This window comes from Ailuropoda melanoleuca, chromosome 9 (assembly GCF_002007445.2).
Source record: "Ailuropoda melanoleuca isolate Jingjing chromosome 9, ASM200744v2, whole genome shotgun sequence".
Classification (NCBI taxonomy): domain Eukaryota; kingdom Metazoa; phylum Chordata; class Mammalia; order Carnivora; family Ursidae; genus Ailuropoda; species Ailuropoda melanoleuca.
In genome coordinates, this window is record NC_048226.1 from 28,418,120 (window position 1) to 28,436,824 (window position 18,705).

General features: G+C 34.9%; 1 protein-coding gene and 1 pseudogene across 3 annotated transcripts in view; one reads left to right on the top strand and one right to left on the bottom strand.

Annotated features, from left to right (window-relative positions):
- The window catches only part of PEAK1 (pseudopodium enriched atypical kinase 1), a 287,490-nt gene that overhangs the window by 162,124 nt on the left and 106,661 nt on the right, over positions 1–18,705 (bottom strand). For 2 of the 3 annotated variants that reach the window (XM_034668003.1, XM_034668005.1), the window contains exon 2: positions 8,354–8,435. The gene's annotated coding sequence lies outside the window, so the exon portion shown is untranslated. Of the gene's footprint in view, positions 1–8,353; positions 8,436–13,059; positions 13,135–18,705 lie in introns of all 3 variants that reach the window. The other variant, XM_034668004.1, reaches the window with a different exon arrangement.
- Positions 1–18,705, top strand: part of LOC100473481 — a 95,817-nt pseudogene that overhangs the window by 74,486 nt on the left and 2,626 nt on the right.

Consider the following 18,705-nt stretch of genomic DNA (forward strand, 5'->3'; position numbering starts at 1 on the left):
GGAAACATTACTTGAGAGTCTACAGATATTAACAAGAGACTATTATGAATGATTTTATGACAATAAATTTGACAACTAAGATGAAATAGACAAATTCCTTAAAAGACACAAATTACCAATATTGACTCTGGAAGTAACATAACCTGAATGAATAGCCCTATATCTGTTAAAGAAATTAAATTTGTGGGTTTTTTTTTTTTTTAAGATTTTATTTATTTGAGAGAGAGAGAGCACATGAGCGTGGGGAGGGGAAGAGGGAGAGGGAAAAGCAGACTTCCCACTGTGCAGGGAGCCCAATGTGGGGCTCAATCCCAGAACCCTGTGCTCATGACCGGAGCTGAAGGCAGCTGCCTAATGGACTGAGCCACCCAGGCGCCCCAGAGAAATTAAATTTGTAATTTAAAAATGTCCTCACAAAGAAAGCTCCGAATTTTCAAATGGTAATTCCATCAAACATGTAAATTCCATCAAACATGTAAAGACAGAAGTAATACCAATCCTACATAAATTCTTCTACAAAATAGAGGAGGGAACATTTCCCAACTGATTTTATATGGCCAGCATTAGATTGATTCCCAAACCAGAAAAGGGCATTTTAAGAAAAGCTCACATCAATATCTCTCACAAATAAAGATGCAAAAATCTCTAACAAAATAGCAACTCAAATTCAGCAATATATAAGAAAGAATGCAAGGTTGATTTTACATTTTAAAAAAATCAATGTTATTAATCATATTAACAGAGTAACAGAGAAAAACAATATGATCATTTCAATAAACAGAAAAAAATTAACAAATTTCCACACCCATTCATAACAAAACTTCAGACAACTCAGAATACAAAAGAACTACCTTAATTTGATAAAAGGTATCTGTAAAATACTGACATAATAATAAATAATAAACATTCTATTCAACATTACACTGGAGTTCATAGCCAGTGTAATGAGGCAAGAAAAAGAAAAGCAAAGCATAAAAATGGGAAAGGAAGAAGTTAAGATGTCTTTATAAGAGACATGACTGTTTATATAGAAAATCCTAAGGATTCAACAAAACAAATACAAAGACTATTAAGTGACTTTAGCAAGACTGTAGAATAAAAGGTCAATATACATATATCCATTATATTTCTGTATCTATCAACAAACAACTAGAAATTTTAAAACTTTTAAATGTCATTTGTAACAGTGATTAAAAACATGAAATACTTCAGTTTATCCCTTACAAAATATGTGCAACACTTATAAAATGAAAAGTACAAAACACTGCCAAGACAAATTAAAGAAAACTGAAATAAATGAAAAGGTGTATTGTACTTATGGATTGGAAGATTCAGTATTATTAACATGGCAATTCTCCCCAAATTCATCTATACATTCAAGTCAATTCAGATAAAAATCCTAGGGGTCTTTTGTAGAAATATATAAGCTGATTATAAAATGTATATGAAAATTCAAATGAACAGGATAATCAATATAATTTTGAAAATTAAGAACAAAGTAGAAATACTTGTAATACCCTCTAGAGTTATTATTAAGCCAAAGCAATCAAGACAGTTTGGTAATAGCCTAAGGATAAACATATAAAAAAATGCAACAGCATAGAAAATCCTGGGGCTCCTGGATGGCTCAGTTGGTTAAGCGTCCAAGTCTTGATCTCAGCTTAGCCCTCAATCTCAGGGTCATTAAGTTCAAGCCCTACACTGGTCTCCATGCTGGGCGTGAAGCCTACTTAACATAAAAAAATTTAAAAAAAAAAAAGAAAATCCAAAAATAGACCTATAAATAAATCAATGGACTTTCAAAGGTGCCAAGGTAATTCAATGTGTAAGAAAATATTTTCAATAAATGTTGCTAAAACAACTGGATATTCATATGGAATGAAAATGAATTTTGCCTTTACCTCACACATTTTGTATATGTACAAAAACTAACTCAAAATATACTATAAACCTAAGAGAAAATGTGAAACTATAAAACTTCAAAAAGAAAACACAGGAAAACAGTTTATGGACCTTACTTAGCCAGCTGATAACTTATATACTTTACAAAATTAAAAACTTCTGCTGTTTTCAAAGCATCATTATAAAAACTAAGTGGTCAGTATGTACATAAAACAATTAAAACCACAGTAGGATACCACTTAACTAACGCTCATTAAAGAGCTAAAATTTGAAAGACCGATAATTCTAAATATTGGCAAGGATGTAGAGCTACATTGATGCACCAAGCAGCACAGCAGCTACTAGGCACATAGAGCCATTTAAATTAAATTTGATAAATTGAATAAAAAATTCAGTTTCTCAGATGTACTAGACATATTTCAACAGCCACATGTAGCTAGCGACTAATGTACTGGACAATGTAGATATTGAATATTTTCATTATTGCATAAGTGTCTACAGGATGAAGTAATACAGAACATATGAAATGCTCACACTTTACTAGTAGGACTATAAAATTTTGCCAGCAAGTTTAGTAGCCTTTTTCAAAGTCAAACAAAACTCACCATTTAACCCAACAATTCCACTCCTAGGTACTGACCCGGCAGGACTGGTTTCATTAGAAGCCTAGTGGGAGCTGGTATACAGAACCTCTCTGTACTATCTTTGCAACTTCCTGTGACATCTATAATCATTCCAAAGTCAATAGTGAGTTAACTTTGTGAATATTTTAAGAACTCACTTTCAGCATTCGATGACATATACAAGTAAATTGTCCCCCTTTTCTCTAAAAAAATAATAAAAACAAAAAGCGATCACAGCAGCTTTATTTATAATAGCTAAAAACTGCTAACAATTCAATGTTCGTTAACGGGTGTTCTAGTTCTACTACTGCCACTACTTAGTTGATGCTGAGTAACTTAACCTCTCACTTGGTTTCTCGTTGTAAGATGAAAGGAAATAATTAAATGATCTCCAAAGCCTCTCCCTATTCTAAAACCTATTCCTATTCCATGCTTCTGTTACATTTTTACTGCCCCAAATTAAAAAGGAACACAAAATATTTCTATGCGCTCAAGTGGATTCTAAATTCTTGCTTCAGACAGTGTGGGCTGGCTTTGGTTTTATGCGATCTTTTCCTGGGGCTCTGAACATTTGACCTTACTAGCTTTGAGCACATGATTTTTAGATAATAGCACTCTCTCCTATTTGAAATAACTAGGTCTCAGACTATAAGGACTATATAAGATTTCTACTCCCTTTATCACATGAGACATTCTCTATATTTTGCTGTTAAAAAGTCTGTGAACCATCATTCATGCTACCAAAATGATGCTTGTTATTTTTAATTTTATAAGACATGTGGTATTGGCATTACTGGAGAATAGAAAGTAAGCCATTTTTAATGGTTTCACATAATATGATAAAACACTTTTTAAAAAACCCTATATGGAAAATCTAGAGTTCCCCAAATCTTTTGCTATCTTTCATAGCTCCTGCAGAAGACCTGCAGATGAGCAACATTTCAGACTACAGTATCTTTTACTGAAATGTTGTTTATATATAAAGATGAACAAAGTCAGCAAGGGAGCTTATACAATTTTAATTTCAAAATCAGTGTTCATAGAAAATCTGATTGCAATTAATGGTCTTTGGTTTAAATTTTCCTTGGAGATAGGTTCTCCTAAAAAAAAGACCAGAGAGCAAATGATTATCTATTTTCTTTATTATGTTCAATTAGCCAACATATAGTACATCATTAACAACACTCTCAATTTCACCCAGCAGAATACTTTTTGAATACTTATGAAAATCATTCAATATTCTCACTTTGAGAAATAAAAAAAATGAAGGTGGCACATATATATGCCAACAAATACTCAATTAATTATACTTGTGTGATACTATTTTTCTCTGGGTAAATTCAAATACCCAGGCGATGACAAATGGACTGATCTTACACATGTAGGCCAACAAATTCGGTAACTCCCCTTTATCACCTGTATTTCTGGTTTTTAAAAATATGAATCAACTCATTTAATCTTTAAAATACACACCAAGATACAAAATGAAGCACTGAGCTATATTTAATTGTTAAATAGCAATACATTTAGAAAAAAAGAAAACTAATCAATATTTTCTTATAACTCCACTGCCGCATCAAACTTCAAGAAGAAAGCAGCAAATCACATAACTTTCTTGCATTTCCCTGGTATTTAGATCACACACTCACATACATACACACACAACTCAACATCTTTGTATTTCCCTCACTGTCACCCTGAAATTTACTGAACATGACATCAAAAAGTATCTGAAAGTTCCTCATATTTCTGTATGTCTATTAAGAACTGATCTCATATTAGAAAGTATACTGGCACAGAAACTAAATTCCATAGAAAAAAGCAAATCTATATTAATATTGAAAAAAATCTCCTGGCAAAACACTTTATTTAGTGCTACTAGATTTGTCAACAAGACATTTAAAAAGAAGTGTTTCAACTATTTCTTTATAGAAATAATTAGCTTACTTTTAAAAATTCTAAGCCCTCAGCTAAGTATCATAACTTTACTATGACTACTGAATCACAGCTGGCCAATGAGAAGCTAATTGTAGTCACTATAGTCTGGGCAAGCATGACACAATAATATTATTGTAACAGGCACAATTTATTGAAAGTGTTTATGTCAGGTGTTAGAAGTTTCTAGGAGACTAGCTCCTGAGCTATATAGCAAAACAAAAATTAAGTATCAATTACTGTGAAGTGGCCTTTTCGGTTTTTCCTTAAAAGAACCTTAAAGTGGGTCAGTTAAGCATCTACCTTCAGCTCAGGTCAAGATCTCAGGGTCCTGGGATTGAGCCCCATACTGGACTCCCTGCTCAGCAGGGAGTCTACTTGTCCCTCTCCTTCTGCCCCTCCCCTCCCCCCGATTGTGCTCTCTCTCTTGCTCTCTCTCTTCTCTCAAATAAATAAAATCTTTTTTTTTAATAAAGAACCTTAAAGCAGCAGTTGAAAAAAACCTTGTGCAAGTTTTGAGATCAGAAACAAAACTGAGAATGAAAGACCAGTCTGTTCAAATTATCCTCAAATGTCATTTCTCTGAATTCCATGGGTCTGCAATGGAGTGAGAATGGGAGTGCGCTATGAGGCAGAGCTTGGTAGGCTATCAGCAGCTGGGCAAGAGAATCTTTAAAAGGACTCTCAAAGAAAAAAGATTTCAAGAACATTCTTCCTCTCTAATTTAAGTCAAATCTTATAAGGTTGTTTTCAGATTTTTTTCTACATTTACTCCGTCCTTTATTGTTTTCCTTTTTGATTAGAACTATATGAGAGATCCTGCTCATTAGTTCTATAGAATATAGTTTATTATTTTAAAAAACTTTAGTACAGAATGAAAAATAGAAATTTTGTTAATGATGAAATTGTAATATCCACAGTTAAAGCACCATCATACCAAGCAATAAAAAAAAAAAAAAAAAAAACAGCTCCTTTTAAAGGAAGGACAATTTGGAGACCAAAACTGTAAAAGAAAAACTGCTAACATCCATATACAAGTTTTAAGACAATTTTCTTTCCAATTAAAAATTTAGATTGTTTACAGAAAGTTACCAAGGTAAGCAGCATTATCTACAATAGCCAAACTATGAAAAGAGCCCAAGTGTCCACTGACTGATGAATGGATAAAAAAAATATGGTGTGTACACGTGTACACACACAAGCGCGCACGTGCACGGGGCTATTACTCAGTCATAAAAAAGAATGAATTCTTGCCATTTGCAACAACATGGATGGAGACAGACAAACATATGCTGAGTGAAATACTCAGAAAAAAACCAAATACCATATGATTTCACACATATGTGGAATTTGAAAAACAAAACAAACAAGCAAAGGGGAAAAAAAGAGAGAGAGGCAAACCAAGAAACAGACTCTTAATTATAGAGAACAAACTGATGGTCATCAGAGGAGAGGTGGATGGTGGGGGCGGTTAAATATGGGATGGGGATTAAGGAGGGCACTTGTTATGATGAGCACTGGGTGTTGAATGGAAGTGTTATATCACTATATTGTACATGTGAAACTAATATTACATTGTGTGTTAACTAATTGAAATGTAAATAAAAACTTGAAAGAAAGAAAGAAAGAAAGAGAGAGAGAGAGAAAGAAAGAAAGAAAGAAAGAGAGAGAGAGAGAAAGAAAGAAAGAAAGAAAGAAAAAAAAGAAAGAAAGAAAGAAAGAAAGAAAGAAAGAAGAAAGAAAGAAAGAAAGAAAGAAAGAAAGAAAGAAAGAAAGAAAAAACGAACGAACCAGGGTAAAGCAATTTGTCATCCAGCACAGCCAGGTCACTGGCATAGAAACAGGTGACATTTCTAAGGGATACCTCCATATTACAGAGCAGAAACGGGGGGGGGGGACACCAAAAAACACCTCAGATCACTAAACGCAATGAAATAAAAAATTGTGTCTGAATCTTAGCTTCCCACACTTACTTACTCATTTGTTTTTTCAGGATCCCCTTTCAAATGAACTGTTTTAAGTTCCCCTAGCTCACCTACGATTTTTTAATACTTTATTACAAAGTACGGTTTCTGTTTGAATTATTTTATTAAGGATAAAGCAACTCAAATAGTACACTATTGATAAACACAAGAATACTAAAAGTCAGTTATGCTTACTCCTAATCCAGGAATAAATGAAAACAAAGTTTAAATCAGCTCACAGACCTCAGTTTTTGCCACCTCCTTCCCGCTTTGTTTCTGCTATTTTTACTGCTGAGGTCATTCCACTTTCATACTGGGCAATGTCTGCTTTTCCTGCTTGCACTTGCTTCACAAATCACTGAATTCTCACTTTCTCATACAACAGGACTTCATCACAGGATATAATTAATCCCACTAAAGCAAGCAAACCTGTTAAACTTTAGGCCCAGCTATGAGACTTTGGATGAATTCATTTCTATAATAATGATGCTAATATTTAATCCACAAAACTGTGGTGAGGCTCATATGAGGTTAAGTATGTGAAAGAGCTCTGAATGTTCAAAGTGTCACACAAAGGTGAGGGCCTCCGTTTCTTCACCTGTCATATGGGAGGACTCCATTAGCTAATTTCTAAAAACTCTGCTTCCATCTCTAAAAATTCTTTGATATTTACATTTGAAGCACATAAAACTCTTCTTACTCAGATTATAACTTTATAGCTGTAAGAGATGTAGGGAACAATCAACTCAAACTTCTCATCTCACAAAAAGAGTCCAAAGGCAGGCTAAGGAACCTGCAGACCAGAGAAGTCAATAGGAGAGTCGGGGCAGGCTGGACTGAGCCCTGACTCTGCTGCAAAATCCCTTCTGGCATGTGATGCTGTTCACTATTCTATGAGCTTAAAAATCCCTCTTCACCACAGTTTAAACAATCACCTTTTCAAACTGGTTACAATGAAAAGCTCATTAAAAAGACGTAAATTTTAAAAATAGTAAAAAAATTAAAATAACAATAATAAAATAAAAAGATGTAAATACTATTTTGGTGAAAATGACTTAACTGCTAACAGTCCAGTTAAAAATGTTCATACATGATACCAACAGCAAAAGGGGATCAAATCAGACTGTCTAGCCATTCATTTGGCTTGTGTGATATTTAAGTCAATGGGCATGATATAAACTCTATCTAACCTCCCTAATTAAAGGGTTTTAATTCTGATTTTGTTACTTACTAGCTATGCGATCTTGGGCAATTTATTTATTTCTCTGAACCTCAGTCCCCTCATCTTTATTTTTTTCAAGTTTTTTTTTTTTTTTAAGTAATCTCTATTGTGGGGCTCGAACTCACAATCCCAAGATCAAAAGTCTGATGTTCCTCTGACTGAGCCAGCCAAGTGCCCCTCCCCATCTTTAAAACAAGGATAATACCAAGTATTTCACCTGGTTATTGTGAATTAAACGAGCTAGTTCTTGTCAAGGCCCTATAACAGTGTTTGGCACAACTGAAATTTAACTGAAATTAAATTTATGAGGTCCTGGTCCTCAAATTCAGTTATCAATAGTTGTACAACAACTAAACCTAAATAAAATGAGGGGCACTGTGACCTAACGGAAGGCAAATGAGGTTTGGAGTGAGTCAACAAATCTGAGTCTGAATACTAGCCTAAGAGCTTTTGACCTTGAGCAATTTACCAAACTTCTCAAAGCTTTATCTGAAAATGAGACCATTATCTAGCTTTTTATCATTCTGTCTTTCCTATTCACACTGCAAATACTTTGAAAAGGGCATGTCTTACTCATCTTTGTCTCTTCCATAGTAAGGTAAGGTTCAAAATTATAAGATTTGATGCTGGAGTAAGGCAAGAGATTGATAGAAAGGGATTCAAGACTAGAATAAATGTGTTACATTGCGAAAAAAGAAAGTACAAACCCAGTTTAACTGGCTCCAACTCCAGGCATTATGTCATTGCATCCTTTTCTTTCCTTAGAAATGGTCCTCCAGTATTCTTTTCCTACAGGAAGAGGCAAAGTGGGAAATAAATATTAGTGAAGGTTATTTGAATCATACTTTAAAACTGAGCATTTTTTAATTTACCATTAGACAGAGTCAAACTGTTACCCGTCTACTTAGTGGAGTTGTTTTCAAGTGCCAAAATAACTAAGAGGCGTTTTAGTTTAGGAAATACTATGGGTTTAAGTAGCCAAAAAAGTAATCTTACCTCAAAAAATTACTTTTAATGAATAACAATACCTTTGTTAAAGATTACTACTCAGGATAGGATCGTATGAAGCACTGTAGTTCATTACATTATGCAAAAATATTTCTAAGATTAAGCTTTTAATCTTCTGGGTGAAGGGTGCATGGTGAGACATATGAAACTATGAGAATCTGATGAAAACTGAATTGCATCTCCCCCCAAAATGCACATACATGAATCATATTTTCCATATAATTCTAGTTGAGACATTAAACCCAGTCATCTATCTGTGAATCTCTAAAACCTGGTAGTAGACTCTGAGGAACAGTTTTTGAGTTACTCAAAATAGCAGATTTATAGGATTTTAGAACCATAAGCAATTTAGCAATCATCTAATGCAAACTGCTAATAGAAAAATGAAGTGGCAGTGGCCCAGAAAGTTATAAAGAATTAAGTAAAGGCTTACTGTACTCAGAAACAGGGGTGTCCAACTACTATGCTAATCCACATAAGACTGACCATGCAAAATTTAGTATAAATCAGTGCCTGCGGTTTAGAATAATTCTCACAATGAAACCCAAACAGGAGACTGCCAAATGGTCTTTTGGTCCAAACATTAGTGGTGGTTAAGAGAATGAACTTTAGAGTTTTTCACAGACATGTGAAAAAGTTGATTAATTCACTTCATCTTTCTTATCTTCAGGTTCTTCAAATACAAAATGAAAATAATAAAACCTACCAATGTAGGATTATTTTAGGGATAAAACCAGATAACATATATAAAGTATTCAAAACAGTGCTTGGTACACAGTAGGTGCTCAGGAATTGATATGGATTAAAAATATTTCTTGTCAACAACAAAATGGATGGATCTAGAGTATAATACTAAGCGAAATAAGTCTGTTAAAGACAAATACCATGTGATTTCACTCATATGTGGAATTTAAGAAACAAAACAAATGAGAAAAGAGAAAAAGAGACAAACCAAAAAAACAGACTGTTAACAAGACAGAGAACAAACTGGTGGCTACCAGAGGGGAGGTGGGTGGGGGGATGGGTGAAATAGGTAAGGGGGATTAAAAGTGCACTTATCATGATGAGCACTGAGTAATATAGAGAATTGAATCACTATAATGTACACCTGAAACGAACATAACACTATATGTTAACTATACTGGAATTACAATTTCTTAAAATTAATACTTAAAAATTTTTCTTGTCAAGTCATGGAATTGGATAAAATATGAAACAAGTCTCTAAGTAAAGATGCTTTCTAGTTGAACAAAATAACTGGCAAACATTTACTGAGTATCTTCTACATAATATACTATTCAAGGTGTTACTGAGGATATAGAAAAGATAAAATTGTCCTTTCAAGAGGAATTAGGGAAAGACAGAGCTTTCTCCTCATTTCTGTCTTGGGCTTTTCTTTTTCCTTTTCCCCTTAGGGTTCAGCTTTTTTGCATACATTGCCTGGGTTCCCACCGGGACTAGGAGGACCCCTCACATGATAACCCCTAATTCTGACCTTTCACCTGAGCCTCAGATTCCTATATCTTGTTGTTTTTGGATATTTCCACCTCAATACACCATAGTAAAAACTCAACATGTTCAAAAGTGAGCTTTTCGTCTCTTCCTAAAATCCATCCCTTCTTTCAATTCCTTGTTCTGGTTAACAGTGCAGCAGCCACTTAGACACACCAAAAGTCTAGCAATAATCACAGTTCACCAATCATCTTCAAGTCTCATTGAGTTCTACTCTAAATGCTTTCAAGTCTACTTTCGCAATTCCATCCCTATCAATAGTATCCAAATCCAGGTCATTATCTCTCAATATGACCGATTTAGTAATCCAACCACTCTTACCCTACCCCAGAGTCATTTATTATACTGCTGCCAGAATGATCACTCTAAAATGAAAATCTTGTCACAGCCTGCACCATCATATGTTAGACCCTTCCATGGCTATTATCCATAGACTGAAGTCAAAGTTCACCCACAGAAAAAATGGACAGTATGACATTTAAGTATTCAATGACCTGGCTCATGCCTATCTCCTCAGCTTCACTTTACATCTCCCCCTTTATCACACCACAGCCATACTGAATCCCATGTATTCTCACGCTGTTCTCTTTGCCAATATATCCTTAACACCCTTTGCACGAATGGGAAATTCCTACTTGTTCTTCAAGATTCAGGTCCAGGATCACTTCCTCTGGGAAGCCTGTCCAGGGTATACTTCCCTACTCCACCAAGCTCACACATCACTACAACAAGCACACAGGAGACATTTGTTACACTGAACAAAAATAAAACTAAGCGGACTAATGACACAGCAGCAATTAATTTACAAAAATAAAGCCAATGAGAAGGGAAACTAGTTGGATTTCAGTGTTTCTTTGAAGAACAGAAAGTCTTGATCTGAAGATCTGAGGAATAATTGTTCACAGATTGTTGGAAGAGAGGAAATAAAAACATCTGAGTAAAAGAGAGATGGAGATGAACACATTTAGAGGAGAAATGTGAAATGTGTATAGTAAGGCTGGAGGGATAGTAAACAGCAAATATAAACTCATAAATGTTGCCATCCTTATAAAGAGGTTTAGGAAACACAACCAATAAATTACCAGACATTTCAAATAATTTTCTCTGAAACTATATGATATAGTTGCCATTTATAGACACTACCTTACACTTCCTTTAGAGGGATATTAGTTTAGAAAGATATGTTCATCTTTTAGTTAATCCCTTGCGATCGTATAGGTTTAAGAAAGTACTCCTACCTAATTCGCATGTACTAAGGAACTTTACATCAAACCCTGAAATTATTATATATCTTTATGTTGCATGACAATGTGCTGAACTGGAAAAAGGTAACATAGACTATGTCAGGTAGGTCAAGGGCTAATCAATCTTATTAAATAATCTTTATTATTAGAACATTAGATTATTCCAAGCCAGAAGAAGAAACTGAAAATATAGTAAGCTTAATATTAAAGTCACAGAGGAATTAAACTATAAATATTTTGTTCTCTGGGGCGCCTGGGTGGTACAGCAGTTAAGCGTCTGCCTCTGGCTCAGGGCGTGATCCCGGCGTTGTGGGATCGAGCCCCACATCAGGCTCCTCCACTGGGAGCCTGCTTCTTCCTCTCCCACTCCCCTTGCTTGTGTTCCCTCTCTCGCTGGCTGTCTCTGTCTCTGTCGAATGAATAAATAAAATCTTAAAAAAAAATATTTTGTTCTCTGAATACAGAATAATTAAAGAATATCAATCCTGAAACTTAAATACACTAGTCATAAAGCAGACAAAGAACAGATCTATGAGGTATTCCCATATGAAGAGTGAAGATTAAGGTCATCTACCAAGAATAAAGAGAGAAAAAAAGTTTTGTCATCTCTGAACTACACTTAATGACAAAATCTACTGCTTGCAGTAAAGACAGAGAACATTCACTCTAATACATTAGCTAGAACACCACACAATTAGTCAAAAGGGAATCAAGTTAGAAACTGAAGCAGCACAAGTAAATCAGCCATCCCAAACTGAAGCATCTCTAAATGGAGTTCTGTATCATTTTTATGTTATATATTTAACTATATAGCTGTATAAGATAATAACAATCCAGGGCATATCTTCTATATCAAAAAGAAAGGTGATTAGAAAACAGATATATGCTGACAAAGCACAGAAGCACTTTGGAGCATAAAAGTCATTTGCATGGAGTTGTATGTCTTCTTGTCCTTGACTCTGTAAACGCCAATTCCCTGCTTTTAGGTTTGCAGACAGCAAAAAGTGAGATACAATGCTGAATGTTAATTTTCAACATAACACTGATGTTATGTCAGAAGATATGGGTAATTCTCACTCTCGCATAATACCTGTCATTTTAAAATACCCCTACTGATATGAACCAACGTTCGTGAATGAAAGGTGGAAAAATCCTTTTGATCTGTTGTATTCAAGCAAATTGACAGATATGAATGCACAAACACTAGTCTTCGATTATGAAATCCCCTCACACATAAACATCATTGTAAAATGAATTTCTCTAAGGGGAAAGGGACTGAAAATGTTACAAGCTTGCTAAAGAGAATAATACCAAACTATAAAAGAAACTGGCAGCCCAAGAATATGATGTTGACAACCACGTTATGCTCAAGTGTGCTGCAGATGATCATTTAGATGCTGTCAGCCAATGTCATCTGAATTTCTTCAAAACTCCATTTTATGAAAAAAACACTGGCTTAGGGAAGGAATATAGAATCATCTCTCTGATCTAAAACAGCAAACTATTTTTACCTGATATGTATTTTTCTTTCCACAAGAAGAGTTATGTATTTCTTGTGACCATAATCTTAACCATAAATTTGGGCCAATGTCTGCACTGTACAAATGTAAGAACTGTTCATAAAAGAGCAGCAGATTTTATATACATACACAGTCGATTCTCACTATTGTGGTAGTTATGCTCTGTTTCCATAAACATTGCAGCAGTGAATACTTCTACGGCTTCTAGGAAATGGGAAATACAGGGTTAGCCTCTGATTACCACATTTTCATCAACTGATCAATACATAAAGTTTATATTATGTGTATTTCTGCTTAAAAACAAGTTATTTAATATATATTGTTCACTAAAATCGAACTCAACAGTGTAATTCATGACTGAATGAAGTTTATCTAATACACATACTGTTGCCATAAGGCACATCAGAACTACGTTGTATTTAGGAACACTACACACCACTTCAGCACATTTGGAGAACATGTTACACAGTATAATCACCCCCCAAAAAGGCACAAAAATATGAAAAATGTGGCACTAAGGAGATGGAGAAAAGGACATTATAGTTTATAGTATGAGAGTTAAAACAAGAAGGCAAATGTGACCTTGTTCAACCTCAGCTGAGAATGCACACATCAGGCAACTCATTTTTTAAAATTAATTCTTATACCCAATGTGGGGCTTGAATTCACAACCCCAAGATCAAGGGTCACATGCTGAACCGACTGAGCCAGCCAGGCACCCCCAGGCCACTCATTTTTTCACCACTCTGAGTATGTCTACAAATGGTTATGAAAGCACCACAATTATTGATTTGGGGGTTGCAAATAAATTTTAGCAAGTAGGTGAATTTGCAAAAATGAAAGCCATGAACAATGAGGATCAACTCTGTATGTGTGTATATATCCCTGTCTGTATGTGTGTATATATGAATGCGTGTGTGTGTGTGTGTGTGTGTACATGCAGCATATGACATATCTGACAGGAAAGACAAGTTGTGGGACTCTCTAGTATGAGACTCTCCTAAGGTCCATGTCTATATTTCCACTTGGCATACTGGGTACCTCTACCTGAATGTACTATGAGCACTTCAAACTTAACACACCAAGCTCATCTTCTGTGCTTACCCCAAACCTGCCTTCTGCTACATTACTACTCAAGTGACTACAACTCTGACTCCTTTCTCCACATCTTACCCAGGCACCAAATTATGTTGATTCGTCCTCTGAGGTATCTCTTAAAGCTTATCTCTCCCCTGCCCAAGCCCACTACATTCTATCATTTGGACCATTAGCACAGTTTTACCATCTTCTTTCTCTATTCTCTACTCTAAAATCACAGGCAATATTACTATCAGTGTTACTTTTCCAAGATCTAATTATACTTTCACTTCTTGGTACCTATATGATGAGCTTAAAATTTCTCGGTTATGGTATATAATGCTTTGTATTGATTTGGCACCAAATTGTCCTTTAATATTCATCTACTGTCACTCATCTCTGATAAACTCTATAGCCACAGTAATCTATTTCCCATTCTTTGAATATATCATGCCTTTTAAAGACCCCTTGTAGATATTAGAAATTCCACTAGCAATGCTCGTTCTTCCATTCTTTACCTGCCCTTAAAGCCTCTGCTTATGTCACCTCCTTTATGAAGACTTTTCTGATGAGCCTTTACCTCCACTTCAAGCCAAGTTAGTCACTATATTCCCTGTACTTCCATAATATTTTCACATATTTCTATTAAAAAAATTCCTTGAGTTCATATTATTAAGGAAGTACAAGAATGTGCAAGGTTGGCCAAATACTGATTGCTACTGGAGCTGGGTAATGCAGATTCATTATATTACCATCTACTTTAGTGTGTATGCTAAATTTCCATTACAACGAAGTTTAAAAAGTCAAGAGACACAGACAGAAAGAGGGAGAAAATATTGACTACAAGTAATTGAACATCAGACTTACATGTGACTTAAACAAATATGGCATTAACTTTTTTTCCCCACACAAGAAGTCCAGAGGTACCTAGTCTAGGGTCATTACAGAGGCTCAAGAAAGTCATCAAAAACCAAGTCTCTCTCTTTTTGCTCCGTTAAGTGTTTTGATTTGTTGCTTCAAAGCCACTTGCAGTAGATGGAGGCATTATCTCTATATTCAAGGCAGGAAGAAGGATAGTGCAAATCACACCTTTACCTCTTTAATAGGAAAAACAAAAGCATTTTTTCAGTGCCCTCTGCAAATTTAGCTTGTAATACATTGTCCACAAGCTGTTCAGTCATTCAACAGTGCCTTGATGGCCTGATCCCCCAGCTTTGAAGGCAGAGACTATTTTTGTACTTTAGTAAACAATCCATTATCTATATATGGAGGTACTTTGTAGCTAATGAACATATGAATCTAATAAAGGAAAAGTATAGTATGCATAACAAAAGGACTCTGTTAGGGGCGCCTGGGTGGCACAGCGGTTAAGCGTCTGCCTTTGGCTCAGGGCGTGATCCCGGCATTGTGGGATCGAGCCCCACATCAGGCTCTTCTGCTATGAGCCTGCTTCTTCCTCTCCCACTCCCCCTGCTTATGTTCCCTCTCTCGCTGGCTGTCTCTATCTCTGTTGAATAAATAAATAAAATCTTTAAAAAAAAAAAAAAAAGGACTCTGTTAATTTTCTTTTTAAAAATAAAATAATAAAAAGTGCTCTGAAAATTGTCAATGCTGTGCAAATAAGGAACTACTAGTATTACAGTAGTTTGACATGTACTATCATGAGATGTTTTACTGTTGTTCCCTCTGTAGGCAACCAGGCAGTGGATTAACAAAAAGTCAAGAGACCTGAATTTTTGTCCAAGCAAAACAATCTTGATGAAACTCAATTTACTTACAGGTAATGTTTATTTATCTCCCAGGGTTGTTCTGAGGATAAGGGAAATATAAACAATATGAAAGCACAGTGAAATGTATAAAACAGTATAAACACATTTTTATAAATGCAAACGTTCTATTAAGTCTTGAGAAGAACCTTACAGTTCCTATGTGCCATCTGGTTCTGGCACATAAATAATGTGAATTAAAAATTAAACACTATTAATATCTAGTATGGATGCTGAATGTGGTTAGATGAGTTTCTGGATTTGGCGCTGGTTCTTTCATGGCTATGGGGAAGTAAACTAACCAGACCTTACATTTACACCTCGTTAAGGAAAAAATGCTTCATAAAATAAAATAAATGTTTTGATGCAATTAAATAATATCCACAAACTGAAAAGTAGGATATGATAAGCAAACTGGTTAATACAGAATAGTTGACATCAAATCACAATTCATCAATTAATAATTACTACCAATAAATGAACAGTACAAAAGTAGGCCAAGGTCCTAAAGCACTTCTAAGTTAAATCAAGTGAGAAATAAAAGTAGAAGCACTGAATATTAATCTTCCTCTGACTTTAATAAACCCAAAAAGGTGACCTTTTGGCTCATACATATAGACAACACGGGGGTCAGAAATATTTCTGATAAATGATAATGTCAATGGCCTGTTTTCTAAATTTTTATGAAGCTGTATATTTCCTAACCTATAAGAATGTTATAATAAGCATTATGTATATACAACAAAAAACAGTAGCCAATACTAAGGAAGAAAAAATGACATTTCTAAATCAAGAGGATCTCTACAGAATATTATATTAAGAACTGATGCATCTTCACTTTTATTGGATTTGGAGACAATAGCTGCTTTGAAGAAAAACATGGTCTTCTGTCAAGTATGTTTAATTAATTCTCCCTTCTCAAACATTCAAATACCTTTACCTTATTATTAAAGATTTACCATTTCCTAATTCATTTAAGCAGAAACTATTCTCCATGTAGGTTACCATGGAATTATTAATACTGAAAACTGACTCATCTTAATACAAAAAACTGCATCAAGACTGTAGGCCAGTAAATTCCAGTAGAGTACTGTATAAAGCATCAGTAGGTCATAAGCAGAGCTGAAAAATTTCAACAGGGGATCAGACTTATCTTAGTTATTTCTATAGGAGGAACATCCATTTCATAAGAAATCAAAATGTTAGAATAGTAAAAATTAGCTTATGCTTTATAGCTGTATCCACCTAGTTTCAAATACATCAATTTTTGTTTTTAAATCAAAACATATGAAGCAAAAACTGACCAAATTGAAGGCAGAGGGCACCTGGGTGGCTCAGTCTGTTAAGTGTCTGCCTTCTGCTTAGGTCATGATCTCAGGGTCATGGGATCCAGCCCCATATCAGGCTCCCTGCTCAGTGAGGAGTCTACTTCTCCTTCTTCTCTGCCCCTCCTCCCATCCCCCTGCTCATGTGCATGCGCTATCTCTCAAATAAATACATAAAAATCTTTAAAAAAAAAAATGAAGGGAAAAATAAACAGTTCTACAATAATAGTTAGAGGCTTCAATATCCCACTCAAAATAATGGCTAAAACAACCAGCTAGAAGATAAGAAATAGAGGACTACACATAATAAACCAACTAGACCCAAAAGAGATATACAGAACCTCTACTCAACAACTGAGTATATATTCTTCACAAATGCATGTAAGACATTTTTCAGGACAGACCATTATGTTCAACCATGAATTAAGCCTCAACAGGTTTAGAAAGATAAATATCATACAAAATATCTTTTCCAACCACAACAGGATAAAGTTAGAAACCAACAATAGAAGTAAAACTGGAAAATTCACAAATTTGTGGAAATTACACCATACACTCTTCAACAACCAATGGACTAAAAAAGAAATCACAAGAGACATTAGAAAATACTTAGAGATAAAAGAAAATGAAAATACAACATGCCAAAACTGATGGGATGCAGGGAAAGCAGTACTAAGGGGAAAATACATAGCTATAAATGTTTGCCTTAAAAAAAAAAAAAAAGAAAGAAAAATCTCAAATCAGCAACCTAACCTTACAACTTAAGCAACTAGAAGAAGAACAAACTAAACCCAAAGACAGGAGAAGGAAAGAAATAATAAAGATCAGGGCAGAGATAAATGAAATACAGAACAGAAAAACCATAGAGGAAAATCAATGAAAGCAGAAGTTGGTGTTTTGAAAAGATCAACAAAATGACAAATCTTTAGCTAGATGGACTAAGACAAAAAGAGAAAAAACTCAAATTACTAAAATCATTCACTAAAATGAAAGTGGAGTCATTACCACCAATTCTAAAGAAATAAAAAGGATTATAAAAAAGTTTGGGGCACCTGGGTGGCTCAGTCAGTTGAGCGTCAGACTCTCGGTTTCGGCCCAGGCCATGATCTCAGGGTCTTGAGATAGAGCCCCACAGCAAGTCTGCGCTCAGGGCAGAGTCTGCCTGTCTCTCTCCCTCCCCTTCTGCCCCTCTCCCCAGTCTTAAGTGTGCATGTGCACACATACTCCCTCTCAAATAAATAAATAAATAAAATCTTTTGAAAAAAGAATTCTATGAACAACTATACATCAACAAACTGGATAACCTAGAGGAAATGGACAAATTCCTAGAAACATAAAACCTACCAAAACTAAATCATGAAAACATAGAAGATCTGAATAGACCTACAACTAGTAATGAGATTAAATCAGCAATCAAAAATCTCTGAACAAAGAAAAGCCTTGGGCCCAATGGTTTCACTAGTGAGCTCAACCAAACATTTAAAGAACTAAAAGCAGTCCTTTCTCAAACTTTTGCAAAACATTAGGAAACACTTCTTAATTCATTCTATGAGGTCAGCATTATCTGATGTCAAAGTCAGACAAAGACACTACAAAAAAGAAAAAAG